The sequence below is a fragment of the Phocoena sinus genome, chromosome 21, assembly GCF_008692025.1.
Source record: "Phocoena sinus isolate mPhoSin1 chromosome 21, mPhoSin1.pri, whole genome shotgun sequence".
Classification (NCBI taxonomy): Eukaryota; Metazoa; Chordata; class Mammalia; order Artiodactyla; family Phocoenidae; genus Phocoena; species Phocoena sinus.
Genome location: NC_045783.1, coordinates 21,518,155 through 21,533,276, shown reverse-complemented (window position 1 = coordinate 21,533,276; position 15,122 = coordinate 21,518,155). Strand labels below are relative to the sequence as shown.

General features: G+C 40.0%; 1 long non-coding RNA gene across 1 annotated transcript in view; it reads right to left on the bottom strand.

The window, feature by feature from the left end:
- Positions 1 to 15,122, bottom strand: part of LOC116746762 — a 143,958-nt gene that overhangs the window by 52,407 nt on the left and 76,429 nt on the right. Inside the window, exon 3 of the long non-coding RNA XR_004347862.1 lies at positions 12,249 to 12,393. This is a non-coding gene — a long non-coding RNA (uncharacterized LOC116746762). The remainder of the gene's footprint in view (positions 1 to 12,248; positions 12,394 to 15,122) is intronic.

Here is a 15,122-nt window from a genome sequence, read left to right as displayed (position 1 = left end):
AACCCAGAGCTGTAGGGGACATGTAGTGTCTAAAGGTGAAAATGAATTTGTGTTTTCCTGGAGTACACGTGTATCTTTCCCTTTAGAAGCTATCACTTGGGAATTGATTTTTAACTAGCAGGAGGCGATGAACTAAGATAACTTGAAGCCAGAAAGTTTGTCAGAATATTTTTTAGTTGATTTGGAAGAACTTACTGAAATAGCCCAAGCTAATGTCAAAAATACAGTCTAAGAAGGAATATCAAAATGCGATGGTAGGATTTGTATAGTATTTGCTATCTGTGTCCTTATGTATTATCTGGCTTCTCTGTGATAAATGTTATAAGCATGGGATGCTTTAGGTAGAAAGAGGGTAAGGTTGTGAACACCTCCATGCAAAGCTTTTTATGGGTTGGTCTGCATGCATTGAAGTGTACACTGAACATTTCCTGTGGGCAAAGAGCTAGAATGTGACTATATCATTTTGAGGTTAAGGTTATTAGCAATAATACAGGTAACAGTTGGCTTTTAACCCCTTGTTTCAGGAGCTGAAGTACTATTATTCACGTGACTCAGCAGCATGGCGAATCCCTGACTAATGAATGGTTAATCTGTTTTGAAGTTTAGGAAGAAAGAACTGTAGGTTCTTCTGTCCTTGATGGCCGGCTGAAAATGCAGTATAAAGGACTCTCCAGGGATGGTGAGGGATGCTCTAGAGTAGCTCAGAGGGGAAGATCATTTGGAGAGAATGAAAGTGACTCCCTGATGGCCACTGACTGCCCATAACTTCTTTTAAAGTGGACCCTGACAGGTTGAAAAGGATCTACCTCCTCACTAAGGAAAACTGCTCCAGAGAACTGCTTTCTTAATGCATTTGGTAGGATTTGAGAGGGGAGCTGTCTACAGACGTTTCTCTTAATTCAAAAGAAATCTTTTTTCTAGAAAGATTCAATTACTGTAATGATGTTCTTTGGAAATAATTGTCCTTTTGTGTGTTTGTCATCATATAGCAAGAGCACCAAGGTAGTTCAAAGGTTTTAGTAAAATTTTACTTACCAGAGGGATGGGAAATGGAAAATGCTATGTCTTCATGGTTAACTCTGCATTAAAATGGAGGGGCGGGGTGGGGGGCGTCCCAATACATCTTATATCTCTGTGTATGTATCGCGATATCTTCTAAAGCCAAATCCTACTGGGGATTAAGAGGGCTGTAAAGAAGGTATTAATACTTTCAGTATTTCTGATAGGCGGATATGTGAATACTTATATGCATTCCACTTGTAATGAATTAATGTAATTGTAATGAATGACATACCTTAAATGGGAACTGAGTCAGCTCTCACTGTGATTTAGCCCTTGGTATGATGAATTGTTGCGATCAGGCTGTCAGCACTTCTCTGTGCAATCTTATGTTTTTACTCATAGATAAATTAGGAAGGGTTTTGAGGAGAGTGGCAGGAAAGGATGAAGATACTGGTGATTTACTTAAGGGCAGACGGAAGGAACTAAATATGGAGGCTGATTTTGGCATACCTTGGTCACTGGTTGCTGGTCAGGCTCAAAGTATGGTGGTGCTAAATGACCAGTTGAATGTCCCTCAGTCTGTGTGATTCTCTTCTCTTGATGTCATCAGACAGTACATAGCCTGGACCTCTAGCTAAGATGTATGCAAAAGGAGTGACACCATTCACTTTGGGTACTCACTTCCCATCCAGAGAAACTTCTAACCACTTGGAGTTTGAGCTCCATTACCTGGACTGAATCCCAGCTCTGAGCCATTTCCTCATCTGTGAAATGGGAATAATGATACTTGCTAACTAAGGTGGCTGTCAGGAGCAAATGGAGCATTTTACTTGGGGTAAAATGCACATTGTGAGTGGTCTTACAACAAAGAGAAATACTATGACTTACATATCATCTCCTAGGGGCTGCGGAGGGGTTGCGGTGTAATTGATGGTAGAATTGAATATTTGGGTGAGTGGCTCATTCCACTGTCCTGGTATACTTAGTACACTCTCATAGAATATAGTATAGAGTACACTAGACTCTTAGTAATCAGTGTTTTTTTGGGAGTTAGAGGCTCATACTGTGAAACTTGCATCTTCTCCCCCAAGCACAGGCCTTTGGCTTACCTAGGTGAAAGAAGTTACCTGTGGTGGCTTTTGGAGATAATGATGAGATCGAAGGAGATGACCCATTGAAATTCTCAAATCAAATTTAAACCTTTTATTAATTAGTTTCTCTTAATGCCATTAGAAGTGTGGCCCTCATAAAATGATAACAGTCCGTAGTTTCCCCCTGGACAGTTATATATTTAGAAATGGAGTATCTGGACTTTGGGGCTGAAGCAGCAATATGATTCATGCGAGTCTTAATCATTCAGCACCCCACGGCGCCATGCTAAGCCTTCAGAATGCAAGAAGAGCAGACCTGACCCCTCCTGGAAGCATGTCTGCTGGTAATACACAGGTAAACCTGTCGTCATAACTGTGCTAAGTGCTATGCAGGAAACATGTCAAAGGCAGAGATGGGGAATTTGACCTGTGGAGGGAGGGGGTCGTGAAGGAAGGTCTTTGGGGAAGGAAGAGCATTTAATGCCCAGTGAACAGCACCTGCAGAGACTCTGCACATGGTGCAGGTTCCCTGACTGGGGAGGACGGTAGAGAGAACAGGTATCTTTGAACTGGCCCCCTAGGGCCATCATTGCCGAAGTCTGGAGGTTGGGATTCAGAGCCACCACCTGAGCTGCTGACGTCAAGAGCACACTCTTTGAGCTGTGTTCCAGTGATCAGAGAAGCTGCTACAATGCGCCACTCCACCCAGGAACCTAGTAATGGAACATGGTTACCAACGTCAAAAACAAGATAGCAAACATCTTCCTTAGACACCTGGCTTCTCATTCAGCTCCTCTCACTGGCAGAACCTAAGCTGTGCCCAGAACCCTAGCTGCAAGGGACTCTGGGAAATGTGGTTTATGGCTTTCCAGCCTCAGAGATAGAGGAAGGCACACTTGAAGGAGACCAGAATGAATGCTGTGTGACACTCCATGTCTAACGCTTATTGAAAACGTATTTCATCAGAGCTAGAATATTTCATTCAAAGCAGGTACATGACATATTGTAAGAATCAAAAAAGGATCCAGTTGCTAACCAATTTGCATTTCAATCAGATGGATGTTATAGTCATTACTGGAAAATTGCTGGAAAAAGCATTAAGCAAATAAATCACTAAAAATTACCAAGCGCCCACCTCTGCCTATGGTGGTTCTATCTGAATGTGAAATAATGTTCCTTTGTTTTGGTTTAATAATCAAAGTAAAATATTGGGAAAATGATTTTTAAAAGGTCCTCCCCGCCAAAGTCCCAGATAGCCTATATGTTTAGTGAATAGCAATACAAAGGAAGAACCAAGGTCTGATCATGGAAATAATAGCTCCTGGCAGGCTGGTTCTTTCATTAGATGAACTCTCTGTGTATCTGTGTCTGTACTGAATCTTTCTTTGCTTTGGAACTTTAATGGTGCTTTTTTTAAAGATTAAAAAGATAGAAATGTCCTGTTAATTGGAGATTAAAAAAGAGTATGCTTGAATTCACTTTAATCACTTATTTCATGCTCTAGAGCTTGTCAGATTTTTTTTCAAACTACTAAAGTAAATATGATCTTTACAATTTCTAAGTAACACATTATCATTTATTTTTACTCAAGAATTACATGAGAGGGGCTTCCCTGGTGGCGCAGTGGTTGCGAGTCCGCCTGCCGATTCAGGGGACACGGGTTCGTGCCCCGGTCTGGAAGGATCCCACGTGCCGCGGAGCGGCTGGGCCCGTGAGCCATGGCCGCTGATGCGTGCGCGTCGGGAGCCTGTGCTCCGCAACGGGAGAGGCCACAACAGTGAGAGGCCCTGCATACCGCAAAAAAAAAAAAAAAAAAAAAAAAGAAAAAGAATTACATGAGCACATCTAGGAATTAGTCCTGATTACTGAATGAAATCATTTTATATTTGCCTCTGATATTTGGAGATAGAAAATGAGAGAAAAGTACCTGAGGCAAATGGAGTTATTTAGTGAACTTGTCAGTCTAATACATATGTAATTTTTAAGTGATTTTCATGTTTCAGAAAATGAGAGTTCATTCAGGTATCTTTTCTGATAGGTGATGAAAGCATTTAAATGCAAAACTACAAATGTTGCCTGGGGTAAACCACACTATAATATGAAGCGTATGTTCTTTTGGGTCCAGTGGTGACACCAAGAGTTTAGCCACTCTGCCCAAGCCACCAAAAATAAACATATCAAAATAAAAACAGTACTCTTTCTCTGTAAATGCAGCTTCAAGACAAATCCACTCTCTTCCATACTGAGCCCCCAACTAAACCCCACTTAAAGTGTATTCTCAGGAAGGAACTGGTTGAATCGAACCTTAATCTGATTAACTGCAGGGAAAAGTAAGTAGTATTCATCTTTCTATGTTACAGTAACACACAAATGACCTAATTCCAGCTTCTTTCCCCTCCCACAGTTTTTCTCTTTCATTCATATTTGAGTAAACATTCAAGAGAAAAACCTGGATTTTTCCTCCCTGTGGGTTATAAGCATGATGAGTTCTTGTCTTCAGCTATATGGAGCTTAAAGCTTATCCAGCTTTGTAGGATACAACTCCTTTTATGGATTGAAAATCAAAATGATCTTTTGATTTGCCAAGTGTATTATAAAGTAGAACATCCAAATCTGAAATCACTCTCTGGTTAGATTAATGATGTGCCAGATTGAACTGGGGATGTGGATAGAGCATGGGTTTTCTGTATATTTTTTAAAGCAAAATTTGAGGACTAGTATTTGAACATCATTGAATGATTTGTTTATTCACTGACTATGAAGTGGATATTAAGCACCTTTTTGTACCAGGATTGGTACTAGGTGCTAAAGATATATGGTTCTACCTTTGGGAGACTGATGCTCTGGGGGAGATAGCAATCAAGGGGTATAATAATATGGTACTCTTATAATGAGTATGGAGAACAGTGGCTTTCTTAAAGAGAAAGAGGTGTATTTTCTCATGGTGTGGTGAAAGGTGGAGTTAACTGAACCATAAACATATTTCTGACTTCAAAGAATATCTACTAATATTTTTAAAAGAAAACAACAAAAAGTCAGCCGAGAGAGACAAAAAAAATGGCAGCTATCTAGGACCATGTCTTTTATCTGTTCCCTTTAACCCACAGAAATCAAAGTAAGTGAACTTGTCAAGAGTTAGAAGGTTTTACCAAAGAATACAACAATACATTAAATGTATCATACCATGATCAAATGGGATTTATTTCACGGAGGCAAGGATGGTTCAATATTGGCAAATCATTCAACACGATACACCACATTAACAACATGAAAGACAAAAAACACATGATAATCTCAATAGATGCATAAAAATCATTTGACAAGATTCAAAACCCATTTATGATAAAAACTCTCAATAAAATGGGTATAGAAAGCACATGTCTGAACATAAAAAGGCATTATATAACAAGCCCACAGCTAACATCATACTCAGTAGTGAAAAACTAAAAGCTTTCCCCTCTAAGATCAGGAACAATACAAGGATGCCCACACTCACCACTCCCGCTCAACGTAGGACTGGAGAGCAGTTAGGCAAGAAAAAGAAATAAAATGTATACAAACTGGAATGGAAGAACTGTCACTATTTGCAGATGACATGATTTTATGTATAGAAAACCCCAATGACCCCACCAAAAAACTATTAGAAATAATTATTAGAAGTTAAGTTGCAGGATACAAAGTCAATATACAAAAATATGTTGCATTTCTATACACTAACAACACACTAGCAGAAAGAGAAATTAAGAAAACAATCCCATTTACAATCACAACAAAAAGAATAATATACCTAGGAATAAATTTAACCAAGGAAGTGAAAGACCTGGACACTGAGAACTATAAGACATTTTTGAAAGAAATCAAAGAAGACACAAAGAAATTGAAATATGTTCCATGCTCATGTACTGGAAGAATTAACATTGTTAAAACATCCATATTACCTAAAGCAATCTACAGATTAAGTGCAATCCCTATCAAAATTCCAACAATATTTTTCACAGAAATAGAGCCAAAAAATCCTAAAATTTATATGGAGCCACAAAAGACCCCAAATAGCCAATCCTGAGAAAAAAGAACAAAGCTGGAGGCGTCATACTCCCTGATTTAAAATTATACTATAGGGCTTCCCTGGTGACACAGTGGTTAAGAATCTGCCTGCCAATGCAGGGGACACGGGTTTGAGCCCCGGTCTGGGAAGATCCCACATGCCGCGGAGCAACTAAGCCCGTGCGCCACAACTACTGAGCCTGTGCTCTAGAGCCCGCGACCCACAACTCCTGAAGCCCGTGCAACGCAACGAAGAGTAGCCCCCGCTTGCCGCAACTAGAGAAAGCCTGCGCACAGCAACAAAGACCCAACGCAGCCAAAAATAAATAAATAAAATTTAAAATTAAATAAATAAAATAAAATTCTACTATAAAACCATACTAATCAAAACAGCATGTTATTGGCAGAAAAACAGACACACAGATCAATGGGACAGAATTGAGAGCCCAAAAATAAACCCACGCATGTATGGACAATTAATTTATGGCAAAGGAGCAAAGAACATACAAGGAGAAAGGATAGTCTCTTCAATAAATGTTCTTGGAAAAACTGGACAGCCACATGAAAAAGAATGAAACTAGATTATTGTCTTATACCATATACAAAAATATCAACTCAAAATGGATTAAACACTTGAATTTAAGACCTGAAACCAGTACACTCTTTGACATTGGTCTTAGCAATGTCTTTCTGGATATGTCTCCTCAGGCAAGGGAAACAAAATCAAAAATTAAACAAATGGGACTACATCAAACTAAAAACCCTCTTCACAGCAAAAGGAAACCATTAACAAAATGAAAAGACAACCTACCAAACGGGAGAAGATATTTGCAAATCATATATCCAATAAGGGGTTAATATCTAAACTATATGAAAAACATACAACTCAACAAGAGAAACCCAAACAACCCAATTAAAACATGGGCAGAGGAGCTGAATAGACATTTTCCCAGAGAAGACATACAGATGGCCAACAGGCACATGAAAAGATGTCCAACATCACTAATTATTAGGGACATGCAAATCAAAGCCACAGTGAGATATCACTCCACACCCATTAGAATGGCTATTATCAAAAAGGCAATATTACTCAGCCTTAAAAAGAAATGAAATTGAGCTATTTGTAATGAGATGGATAGACCTAGAATCTGTCATACAGAGTGAAGTAAGTCAGAAAGAAAAAGACAAATACCGTATGCTAACACATATATATGGAATTTAAGGGAAAAAAATGTCATGAAGAACCTAGGGGTAAGATAGGAATAAAGACGCAGACCTACTGGAGAACGGACTTAAGGGTATGGGGAGGGGGAAGGGTGAGTTTTGACAGGGCGAGAGAGAGTCATGGACATATACACACTAACAAACGTAGTAAGGTAGATAGCTGGGGGGAAGCAGCCGCAAGGCACAGGGATATTAGCTCGGTGCTTTGTGACAGCCTGGAAGGGTGGGATGGGGAGAGTGGGAGGGAGGGAGACGCAAGAGGGAAGACATATGGGAACATATGTATATGTATAGCTGATTCACTTTGTTGTAAAGCAGAAACTAACACACCATTGTAAAGCAATTATATCCCAATAAAGATGTTTAAAAAAAAAAAAAAAAAAAAGGCAAGAAATAACAAGTGTTGGAAAGGATGTGGAGAAAAGGGAGCCCTCATATTCTGTTGGTGGGACTGTAAATTGGTGCAACCAATCTGAAGATTCCTCAAAAAATTAAGAATAGAACTACCATATGATCCAGCAATTCCACTCCTGGATATTTATCTGAAGACACGAAAACACTAATTCAAAAAGATATATACAGCCCCATGTTCACTGCAGTATTATTTATAATAGCCAAGATATGGAAACAAAGTGCCCATTGATGGATGGATAAAGAAGATGTGGTTTATGTACACAACGGAATATCACTCAGCCCTAAAAAGATGAAATCTTGCCATTTACTACAACATGGATGGATCTTAAAGGTATTATGGTAAGTGAAATAAGTTAGATGGAGAAAGACAAATACCGTATAATTTCACTCTTATGTGGAATATAGAACAAAACAAAATAAGCAAGCAAACCAAAAGAACACAAACAAAGGGATACAGAGAACACAGCAGTGGTTATGGGATGGGAGGAGGGCAAAATGGGTAGAAGGATCAACTGTACAGTGACAGAAGCTAAACTTTTGGTGGTGAGCACACCGTAGTGTACACAGAAATCAAAATATAATGTTGTACACATGAAACTTACGTAATGTTATAAACCAACATTACCTCAATTTTTAGAAAAAGCCAAAGAAAGAGGGGTTTGGTGTTTAAAGAAGTAAGGAGTTTGTAAGAAAAGAGGACTGCTTTTGGTATTTAGTCAGTGTTCAACAAGTCATCAATAATTTTTTTTTAAATGTTAAGGGTGGAAGTAAGGAAAGGGGGACCTCAGTCTGATCAAGGATTTCAATCCTATGACCACAAGAAATTTAATTCAATTCCAAGAACTGGCCCGGAGGCAGATTTTACGCCAGAGCCTCTAGATGACAGCTCAGCCTGGCTGATATCTTGATTTCAGTCTCGTCAGAGTCTGAGCAGAAGACTCAGCCATGTCATGCCAAACGTCTAAGCAACAGAATTGTGAGCACATAAACGAGTGTTGTTTTAAGTTAAAAAGTAAAAAAGATCGGATATGTTTTCCGGGACATCGAGCTTGTAATTAATTCTAGAAAATGCGGGCACATTCTAAATGTTAAGACATTTGCCAATGAAGATGACAGTGCAATGATTCATGCAATTATGAAATAGATCCAGCGTGATCATGTGACTTATTGTTCAACCTGGGACACTTTTGAGAGGGAAAAGGGTGCTACAGGCCGACCTTGTTTTATTGCACTTTGCAGGTTTTGTGTTTTTTACAGTTTGAAGGTCTGTGGCAGCCCTGCATTGAGCAAGTCTATCAGTGCCATTTCTCCAACAGCATTTGTTCACTTTATGCCTTTGTGTCACATTTTGATAATTCTCACAATATTTCAAACTTCTTCATTATTATTATACTTGCTGTGGTGATGTGTGATCAGTGATCTTTGATGTTACTATTGCAAAAAGATAAGACTCGCTGAAGGCTCAGATGATGGTTGGCATTTTTTAGCAATAAAGTATTTTCTAATTAAGGTATGTACATTTTTGAAATATATAATGCTATTGCACACTTAATAGACTGCAGTATATTGCAAACATAATTTTTATTGTACTAGGAAACCAAAAAATTCATGTGATTCACTTTATTGCAATATTTGCTTTATTGCGGTGGTCTGGAACCGAACCCACAATATCTTCAAGGTCTGCCTGTATTAATGATTGCCCTGGGGAAAAGAAGCACAAGTGGGCACTGCCCCAGCAAACCAGGACTTACGGTCACCCAAGATTAAGGTGCTAGTTGTGTTGTATTACTGCCTTAATTGTAATATTGATTTTTTTAAAACTATGGTAAAATGTACATAACATAAAACTTACCATTTTAACCATTTTTAAGTGTATAGTTCAGTGGCATTAAGTACATTCATACTGTTGTGCAACCATCACCATCATTCATCTCCAGAACATTTATCATTTTTCAAAGCTGAAATTATACCTATTAAACAGTAACTCCCCATTCACCTCTCCTCCCAGCTCCTGGCAACCACCATTCCTACTTCCTGTCTCTATGAATTTGACTCCTCTAGGGACATTATATTACTGGAATCACACAGTATTTGTCCTTTTGTGACTGGCTTATTTCACTTAGCAAAATGTTCTCAAAGTTCATTCATGTTGTAGCATGTATCTGAGTTTTGCTTCTTTTTAAGGCTGAATAGTATTCTTCTGTATGTATATACACATTATGTTTATCCATTCATTACTAAATGGATACTTGAGTTGCTTCTGCCTTTGGCAATTGTGAATAATGCTGCTGTGAACATGGGGGTACAAATTTCTCTACGAGCCCTTGCTTTCAATTCTTTGGGGTCTATACCCACCATATTGATTTTTAAATGAAGTTAAATGGAGGGAAAAAAGAACATCATTTCCTCTCAGGATCCTTTCTGGTTATGTTTCTTCGGCATAATACTCTGTCAGGCTGAAGTCCAGCTATGCCTCTGCAGAATTCATCAGAAAAAGGAATTTGAGATAATCTAAACAAGCTGCCTGCTGAAAAAAACACCCAGGGTCTCAAATTCCATCCTCACACAAGAAAGGAAGCTAGCTTTTCTGTCACAACTACCATAATGCATTGACCACAGATGTCTCTAAGTGAAAAGGCCTGGCATCTAGAATGTCAGAGTTGGAGTCACATGAATAGCCTCCAGCAGCACAAATAACTAGGGGATCAACAGCATGAGATCGAACAGAATTGGTCCACGTGACCACAAACATAACACAGGGGACAGTGAACTTCCTGGAAACAGGCAACAGAACCAACAACCATCTGTTGGCTTGGAAGCTGAGATAAAAGGAGATGGGCTACAGTCATCGGCTGTAGACCTTCCACATACAGAGAAAAATATTCTTCCTTTGGCTGTGGAAGTAGATATCAATGTCAAGAACACTGGTACACCCAAAACTTAGATAATCCCTTTATGGAAATAGATGCATTAAAATATGACCCGTCATTTGAAATTTTAGGTAATTTTATTCCCATTACGGATTTATAGCCCTGGAAAGTTACACTGACATATCTGCAACAAATAAGGAATTGCTGCATTTGCTGGATGGGAACTGCTCCCTCTCTTTAAATCTCAGTGGCAGATACCAGCCTTCTGTGGAGTCAACAAAGATATCTCGTTCATCTCTAACAGCAGCCTTGAAGAAACTTAATAAACTTTTGGTAATGAGTGGTAACTGAGCTTCAGAAAAGACATCTGTATGTAGAAGTTATCTGCCAGCCAGAGATGACAGCTCAGAGCCCAACAGGTGTTAAGGATGTTGAGAAAAGCAGACCCAAAGTGAGTACCTCATGGGTGCTGAAAATGAACAGCGTTCACAAGTCTGCTCTCATTAGACCACACCTGTATCGGCGAGCACTGAAAAATTAACAGGCAGGGGCTTCCCCGGTTGGTGCAGTGGTTGAGAATCTGCCTGCTAATTCAGGGGACACGGGTTCAAGCCCTGGATCTGGGAGGATCCCACATGCCGCGGAGCAACTAGGCCCGTGAGCCACAACTACAGAGCCTGCGCGTCTGGAGCCTGTGCTCCGCAACAGGAGAGGCTGCAATAGTGAGAGGCCCACGCACCGCGATGAAGAGTGGCCCCCACTTGCCACAACTAGAGAAAGCCCTCGCACAGAAACGAAGACCCAACACAGCAAAAATAAATAAATAAACTCCTACCCCCAATATCTTAAAAAAAAAAAAAAATTAACAGGCAAATCCATACAAAAACCTGCATGTCATGTGCATGTTTATAATACAAACATCCCACATTTGCAAATAACCAAGATGTCCTTCAGTAGGTGAATGGATAAACTGTCTGTCCATACAATGGAATATTATTCCGTGATTAAAATATCTATGGAGCCACAAGAAGACATGGAGGAACCTTAAGTGCATAATTGCTAAGTCAATAAACCAGTCTGAAAAGGCTAAATACTGTATAATTCCAGTTATATGACATCTGGATAGGCAAAACTACAGAGACAGTAAAAAGATCAGTGGTTGCCAGGGGTTTTGGGGGTGGGGGAGAGGAGATCAATAAGTGGACACAGGAGATTTTTAGGGCAGTGAAACTATTCTGCATGGTATGTGGGTGATTGTGGATACGTGACATTTTGCATTTGGCAAAACCCATAAAACTGTATAGTACAAATTATGAACTCTACTATATACTATGAACATTTATTAATAATAATGTACCAATATTAGTTCATCAGTTGTAACCAATGTTCCACATCAATGCAAGATGTTAATTTTAAGATTACCTACATATTTTAAAAAAATTAATAGGCACTTCATGTGCTAGAGTAGAAAATGTTAACTTCAGGGGTCCAGGTGATGGCATGTCAGGTGGTAGGGAACATGGCTCCAACTCAGGGAAATTACTAAACAACAGCAGTTCGGTCATTCTAATCCCAGCTGAAACATTTCACAAGCTGCACTTACCTTAGGCAGAGAAACTTCACCCAAGCTCTTAGGAGGTGAGGAACATGTGCTCAATCAGACTTCCGAGCAAACTACTTCTTGCCATCCAGTTGCATGTGGGTTCAAGACTTGGATCAGAGGCCAGAGAATCCAATGAATGACAGGCCTGAAACCAGAGAAAATGTCGGTCTTGAAGCTATAAGGCTTAAGCCTCGGATGAAGTGAAGCCAGTTTGCAACCAAACCAACCTGGGACCAGGATGTAGAGAGGAGTCTGCTGCCAGAACCCAGAGCTGGAGGGGATCTGCCCTGGTTTAAACTCTGCTCCAGACTAACAAGGAAAACCCAGCTGGTTTCGGGTCTCTGCCTCTGCCTTTAAGTCCTGATGTCCTTTTCCTCCCCAGGGTTGCTAATTAAAGAATAAAATTTTAAGTGGTTTCTTGAAGAAAAAAAGAAAGAAAAAAACCTTCATTATCGAGGCTCTCCAACCTTCTACCATTAATTTTTCCTACTGCAGACACTGCCCGGATTCTCCAGGCTGGTTTTCTCTGCAGGAAGCTCTTGAGGCTTTGCCTCAAGTTGCCAGCAATGCAGACCTACCTTTTCTTGTTTTGCTAGCGAAGAATGTTGTAGTTCCTATGTGACTATGAAAAATTGGGCCAGACCATCCGCCATTCCCTTAAAAAAAGCTATATAGACACAGGTGCACACCTATATTTATGCAGTAGATGTAGAAACCTGCAAAGGGAATGTTGAGCCAGACATTTTTAAAGTAATTTATGATCTTTTAACTGACAATTTGTCTATTCTACTTGTTAAAATTTAGGCCTCTTGAGATGCGTTGGCAATATGTGCATACAGAAGCTTTTTATTTTCATTAGGATGATATATTTTGGTATACACTGACGGCTTTATGTATAACATACCACTTTAGGATGATAGTGAATGTTTGAAAAGCAGAAGCTACTAGAAATCCCACCACTTGTGCTGTTAAAAGCAGATGACTGTTGCTGTAGGCAAGACATGCCCTGTTAACTGTCAAGTGGCAGACTTTTAACCACATGGTTTGGTGTTTTGAGTGATTCCCAGTACTCTGTGTATTATGATTCGTCCTTTAAAACAGGAAATTGAAGAATAATTGAATATTTTTAAAAAATGGAGGAAAACTATATGATATATTTTGACATGGAAATTTTTATTACTGGTAATAGTAACCATTAAAACATTTATTCAAGTTTTTGAATACTTTGTGCACCAACTCATTTAGTTAAAGTTGTGACTACTTTAGGTAGATCATGGATCTGTTTATCTGAACTAGACTGCAGTGTGGCATGGTGGACCTCTGGGCTTGTAGAATCAGTACAGGTGGATTCTAGTCCTTCAGAAACTAACTATATAGTTTTATTTACTCGTTGGCTCTCAACGAGTGACATCAATGGCATGATTTTCACTTACTGTGACATAGAGCTTGAACCTCAGTCCACACACAGCTGGTATTTTCCTCGGCCTGACCACGCCAGCATCACATTCTTCCCTCTCCGCCCTTATATCCTGCAACCATTTCCCTTCGAGCCTTCCTCAGCATCCTGAATCCTTCGCTTGAGCAGCACGTTAGCTGTTTGAGGCCTCTTGGCTGCTGGACGACCAGTGGCTTCAGAAAGACTACATTCTGGTCCACGTGCTAATGGTCAGTCCCAGAGGTGCCGGCAAAATGACCATCCTGTGGAATTCAACTGTAGTGTTTCTCCAGGGTGGTGTGGGCAGGAGAACCCAAGAGACCTTTGTGATAGAGTGTGTCACACGGCAACCAGGCTGCAGTGGGTTGAGAGGAGAATGAAGGACGAGGAAGCCAGGGGGCTCATGGACCCCTCTTGAAAAGGAAAGAGGAGTGTAAAGCTTGAGGGCAGAAGTAGGGTCTGGGAATGGCATGCTTTGTGTGTGGTTTTCTGTTTCTGTTTAAGCTCTGTGTCTCTGCCGGCTGAGGAGAGGAGGCCACGGGGCCAGAGCCTAACGCTGGGATGGAAAGAAGAGGCTATTGTCCCAGGAAAGATGGGGTCAATGGAGGAGAGGGGCTAGCCTTGACAGGAGTCTGATGATTCAGAAACAAAAGGGATGTACAAGACTGTGGGGTAGTAAGAGGGAAACTGAAGAAATCTACGTTTTCTTAACGCAGTAGGAGCAGAGTCAGCCTGATATGGCACCCTTTTGTCAATATCTCAGGCTTTCTGGGGAAATTGAGTTAGGTTCCCAATGTAAACAATAAAAGTGAAAGCTTTGTTTTTATATCTATTTGCCCATATTGGACTTTAGTTTTCTCATGCATGAGCTGTGCAACTTCTCATTTTCTAACAATTTAGGAGGCCATCAAACAAAGATCTGGTGATCGAAGTATACTATTGACTGGCCTTTCTAAGGAGAAAACTACTTCTAAAAACTCAAGTCAGTATTGTCCTATTTTTGTTATTTAAAAACTATTTATCAAAAACATTGTATTTCATCCTTATTTTTTAATATTTCACATTTCCACATCATTGGAATTGGGGTACATCTTACAGTTGATGACACAGCATCACCTTTCTTGGTAAAATAAGTGCGCCTATCACAAAATAGATGGTGTCTTCGTCAGCATGGGTGCCATGACCAAGTACTGTAGACTGGGTGGCTTAAACAACAGAAATTTGTTTTCTCACAAGTTCTGGAAGCTAGAAGTTCCAGTACAAGGTTTTAGCCTGTCTGGTCTCTGCTGAGAGCCCTCTTCTTCCTGGCTTACAGATGGCCACCTTCTCAACGTGTCCTCACATGACCTTTCCTCTGTGTGCACATGCAGAGAGAGAGCCCTCTGGTGTCTCTTATAAGGACATTAATCCTGTCAGATCAGGACCCTACCCTTATGACT